Consider the following 6032-nt stretch of genomic DNA (forward strand, 5'->3'; position numbering starts at 1 on the left):
GTTAACCCTGCAGGGGTGTACTTCTTCATACATGTTTCCACCACTTAGCGTCTGCACACGACATGTGCTCGGCAGACTTCAAGCGAAAGCCGACGTGGGTGTAGACCACGACCTACCTAAACACTCAAGTCTCTAGTCCAGGTTTATCGCCTATTCGGGTTCCATCCATGAGGAGATCCGGCCGGAGTTTCGCTCACAGCCCCAAACGATGTGAACAGGGTTCCGTGACACCAAACGGGTGCCCGGTATACCCGGCCACGTGCCTACCGCATCACAGCCCACCCCTACGGTCAGCGCTGTCCACGGCCTCCAGCATACTACAAACACCAGAAACTAGTTGCAACTCCTGGACAGAGGACAAGGGTGAATAAGAAGTCGAGCGGGGTCATATTTCAGGGCCCAATGTATGGTAGTAGCTGAATCATGGATCACAAACACAGAACTCAGTTCCTGAGGATGGCTGCAATGAGACAACCCACCATGTACTCCTACATGGCCTCTCACCGCTACCTTTACCAAATCGTGTTCACACACTTAGCTCACACACAGTAGGACATGTTCACACACCTCTAATTCATCCCCGATGAATCAGACCTGACTCAACTCTAAGCAGTAGCAGGCATGACAAACAAACATGAATGAGTAGGCACAACAGGGCTCAAACAACTCCTACTCATGCTAGTGGGTTTCATCTATTTACTGTGGCAATGACAGGTCATGCAGAGGATAAAGGGGTTCAACTACCGCAGCATGTAACAGTTGAATCGGTGTTGTCCTAATGCTGTAAAAGAGAGCAGGAGCGAGAGAGTGGGATTGTATCGGAATGAACAAGGGGGTTTTGCTTGCCTGGCACTTCTGAAGATAACATTGAGTCTTCATCAGTGTCAACGATCACGTCATCGGTATCATGTCTATCGAGTGGGGACAAATACCGGCAACACAGAAGGGAACACACTAAATGCAATGCACAATATGATGCATGATCATGACATGGCAAAATGAATGTGTTTTGAGCTAATGCAACTAGCAACAGATTAAATGAAGTTGGTTTGAATACAAGATTCAAATTTAAACTCCATATGTGATTATTCAAATGCCATTTATTTGATTTGTGCTAAACAGTAGTGATAAGTTGTTCTAACATGCATGAAAATGGTACAGATGGATTCCTTGAATTTTTCTGATAATTTTTCATATATAATTTATTTAATTTGGAGTTACGGTTGAATTTCTATGAATTTTAGAAGTTTTAGGCATTTTCTGGAATTTCCTGAATTAAATTAAATCCAGAAAGCATTACTGCGTCAGCATGACGTTGGCATGACGTCAGCAAGTCAACAGGGGCCGGCTCGGGTCAAACCTGACGTGTGGGGTCCACACGTCAGTGACACAGGGGCTAATCCCGCGTTGACCCGGGCTTTGACCCACTACGGGGCCCACTGTCAGTGGCTGTGGGGGGGGTGTTTAGGCGTCATTAGTGTTAATTAGGCGTGCCACGTCGGCAGTCGCCGGAGTTCGGCCGGCGGCGACCAAAACTGCGGCGGGAGCTCACCGGAGTGGCGCTGCGAGGGGTTTTGGGCCAAGCCAAGGGCACCAGAGGGTAGCCCGTGCCCGTGCGCATCTAGGGGGGCCAACGGGAGGTGCGGGGGTGGCCGGGGTTCGCCGGAATGGAGCTCGCGGCGGCGCCGGAGTTCGGGTGGTAACGGGCGCGAGGCCCTGGTGGGGTTTTGGACAAGCTGAGCTGCGCATGGGCTTCCTGTGAGCCTCACGAGCTCAAAGCCGTGCTCGGACGCGACCGAAACAAGCCATGGCCGCGACGGCAGCATGGCCGGCGGCAGCGAGCTCCGGTTGCGGTGAGACGGCGGTTACAGCATGGGGGCGAGCGAATGGAGAGAGGGGAAACACAACGGGGCTCACCGCGATGCCGAAGAGGAGGTCAGCGAGCTCGGGGAGGTCCTAGCGGCGCTGAATCGACCGGAGGCGAGCTCGGCGCTGGAGGTTGAAGACGACGGCGGTGACGACGTTGCAGGGGCTCCCGCGGTGCGCTTCTCGGCGAGGAGGAAGAGGTGGTCGAGGCGGATCTCCCTGGGGCGTCGGTGAGGCGTGGGGAGCACGGTGGCTGTGGCAATCGGCGTCGGTGGCGGCGGCTCCGCTCGGGTCCGAGGTGCGGAGCGAGAGGGAGAGCAGGAGAAGGGGATGAGCACGGGAGGGAGTTGAGAGAGGCCTGAGGGGGTGCGTGGCATCCTTAGCCGATCCGGGGCGGGGCGGCAAGCAGGAGGTGGCTCGGGCGCGTGCGCGCGCGCTCCGGCCACGCGCCTCTGTCCTACTGTCCCGAGGAGGAAGACGACAGGGAGGGCGCTGGTGGGCTGGGCCGGCCAGGGGGGGGGGAAGCTGGGCCGGCTGGTGGGCTGCACGGGTGAGGCCAGGTAGGCTTTACTCCTTTTATTTTTTTTCTCTCTGTTTTGTTTTAACTCTGTTTTCTATTTTGCAGGTTTGTTTTGAATTTGGTTTTGAAACCAATTCAATTTATTTTGCTTCTGACAATATTTTTAGGAGCTAAAAGAATTAAAACAATGCTCCATAAGAATATTTCAGAATTATTGGACCTATATTTATTTAACAGTAGATATAAGTCCAATTCAAATAGCTATGATTTAAATTCAAAGTCCCAAAAATAATTCCTTAAAAATGTTCAATATTTTGGTTGGGACCAGAACCCTTACCAAAAATTATCAAACATTTAAGAAGAGCCTTTTGGAGCAATGAATAAGATTTCTAGGGTTTCTTGCCCCTCTTTTATTTAGGGTTTTGAGGCTTCCAATATTCCTCAATTCAAGTTTTAAAAATATAGACATGATGCACACATGAAGCTAACCTAGAGCAATGCCTGAAGCTAGGGATGTGACAGCATTCTACTGCTGGATCAACTGAGTGAGCTCTCGTGGGAAAGCAAATCCATTATCGTGTCTCGGAGGCACCTGCTGGGTTTAGAAAAGATGAGAAAACAGAATAGAATGAGGTCTAGGGGGAAAACACTACCCATATGCACATGAGACAAAACAGAAACATATCACTCAATCAATCAATCAATCAAGGGCATACAATCGGTCTAGAACTATCGTTACAAAAGTGTTTGGACTATACTATATACATGGTGGAATACTACTACTGATTTTGTGGTCTACTAGAAAAATTGCTCGGTCGAAGACTCCATGATATCTGCTCCAGCTTCATCAACATAGTCATCATCGCTATCGTCGGGGTCCGAGTCAATGTCATCGATGATGATGTAGTTCTCCGGGCAAGTGGAATCATCATCTTCTCCTCCTGGCGTGGGATCTCCCATGAAAACTCCTAGCTTCCTTATCAGGTCGTCATTCTTCTCCACTAGTACGACGATTTCCTCCTCATAATCTTCGCGTGTGGCCTTGAGTTCTTCCTCCAGCTCCGTGATCCTTGTCATTGCCTCCTTCAAATCTGTCATGCCTGCGCACATCTGGTTCTCCTAGCGTCGAATGTTCTAGTTTAACTCCTGGATGAAAGAGGCAATCGATCTATCCTTCCTGGTGCTGATCATCTCCCATTGCTCATCTCGGCGCCCACAAATCTGGTAGATAGTGTCCTTGAGATCATTATGGTAAACTTCTCCAATGCGTCCCATGGTGATGTGAGCTGCCATACTCTTTCCTAGACTCCAGGTTGGTGCATCAAAGGAAAACTCTATGGGCTCAGTGACTGGCGTGAACGTCCTTCCTGGAACTTGAACTTCAATTGTCCAGCGCTACTCTTCTGGTAAAGTGGCATGGTAGGTCCCGGTGAAGCTTGGTATTCCAATGTTCAGGCACCTAGTAAATTCCTTCAAGTGGCGTCCAAAAGGGGTGTCTTCATCCGGTTGCGTGAACTTGATCCTTGCATCCGCCATACTAAAGAGTAGAAAATGGAGAGGAGTCAGAAACGAGAAGAGAGTAGTGATCTAGGGATTTATCTTAGTGGTCGTGTCCTATAGTCAGCGTGGGCTCTGATACCATCTTTGTAGCGACCAGACCTCAAACAGTCTGATCTCTATGCATAAGTGTCATGCCTGGATCGGTAATGCTGACACACACAATACTTGAAGCATTTATAACAGAGTAGCAATCACACACTTAGTACATCGAGGGTCTCAAAAGAGAACTTATACAATAAATATGGCTTAAGGCCATCTAATATGATAACAGCGGAAGGCTTGGAAGATAAAGTGATTCCATCAACTCCAACGGCACCACTGAGTGAAAGATCACGACCTAAGGCTCCTTACTCATTGTCTAAAAAGTCTGCAACATGATACGTTGCAGCCCGAAAATGGGTCAGCACATGGAATATGCTGGCAAGGTAACACGATAGAGTAATGAACAGAATAATGCTATCACTACATGCATATATGGCTGGTGGAGGCTGTATGGTTAATATGTTTTGCGAAAAGCCAATTTTTCCCTACTACAAAGGAATAAATTTTATTTAACTATCATGGTGGTTGTTAAACATTGAGAATGGTAAACCCCATCTCAATGCCAATTAAAAGTAATTAATAACCTAATCGAATTTTATAATTAAGAGTGATGAGATCCACATGACAATCCAAGAACCAGATACTCAAGATGTCCATAACCAGGGACACGGCTAACCATGATTAGTTTGTACACTCTGTAGAGGTTTGCGCACTTTTCCCCACAAGACTCAATCTCCTCCGTTCGATTTCTCGCACTACATGGTGTTTGAGAAAAGGATGACCGAGACACAGTCTTTTAGAAGCGTTAGCACCTTACGATGGGTACACAGTACGACCTACATCCCTTACATCTGCTAGTCTACCACTTAAGAGTTCACACGACTTAATCAACTAAGCTAGACCCCATAATAACTTGTGGCTGCACACGGAAGTTTCTAGCATGAATAATCTTATGATCCCTTTGAGCCTGGGTGGCAGTCCATAGGAGAATCAGACGGTACCCCGGGATTTCCAAAAATACAGGCAATCTCTGGTTTCCCAGGTGTCTCAATCCACCCAGATGTGTATTAAAGTTGCCACCTTAAGTTATCCAATAATTAACAATGCTCACATCTATCATGAATACTCTCAAACCCAAACCACGTCTACGAGAATAGCATAGCAATATAAGCAAGGTAGAAGTAACTCCCATAGGTTTGATAATAAACAGGTGGATAGATACTACCACATCTACTTCCCAAAACCCACATATTAATCAGATCCTAACCATGCAATTTTCGAGGATTGATATAATGCAATAAAACTGGGTAGTAAAAAGGTATGATCAAAGTGTTACTTGCCTTGCTGATGATCCGCGAAACCTAGAGACTCGTAGTAGCACGCTTCACACTCCGGGTACTCTATCGCAAACAAACAAGAATACAATAAGCAATCAAGCAAGGGCACGGGTAAAAATCAAATAAGAGATCTGACCAGAAAGTTCAACTTAAGAACTCCGGTTTGCAAAAAGAATCAAGTCAAACGAAGCAACAAAACTCAAACGGCAAAAGAAACAAGCTTCATTTACTAATCTGGACTAAAGTCAAATTTTACAGTAGCAAAACATGTTTGAGTTGGTTAAACAGAAAGAGGGTTTCGAGATGAAACTCTAGGCGCTTGAGTCACCTGATTCCGATAAGCAAGTGAAAAGTTAAACTAAAATGAAAATCGGATCAGAAATCACAATCGAAAATAATCGCGGAAAAATCCGAGAAAAGGAAAAACTGACCAACAGGCTAACGAACGAACGTTCGTTGTCTGCGGCTAATGAGTGAACACCGTTCGTTAAAACAAACATATGGACGAACGTCCGCTAAATAAATAAACCGAAAAAATAAAACCGATCTATTCTAAAAAAAATGAAAACTAGGGTTTTGTGAAAAAAACCGAATCGGTTTTCTCTCAAAAACCGGCGGCGGCGGGGCGTCTACCTCGGTGGGGCTCCGGCGAAATCCGGCGGCTCCAGCTGGGTCCGGTGGGGTGGCGGGCTGCTCGGGTGGCGGCG

This window comes from Triticum dicoccoides, chromosome 6A, assembly GCF_002162155.2.
Source record: "Triticum dicoccoides isolate Atlit2015 ecotype Zavitan chromosome 6A, WEW_v2.0, whole genome shotgun sequence".
NCBI lineage: Eukaryota > Viridiplantae > Streptophyta > Magnoliopsida > Poales > Poaceae > Triticum > Triticum dicoccoides.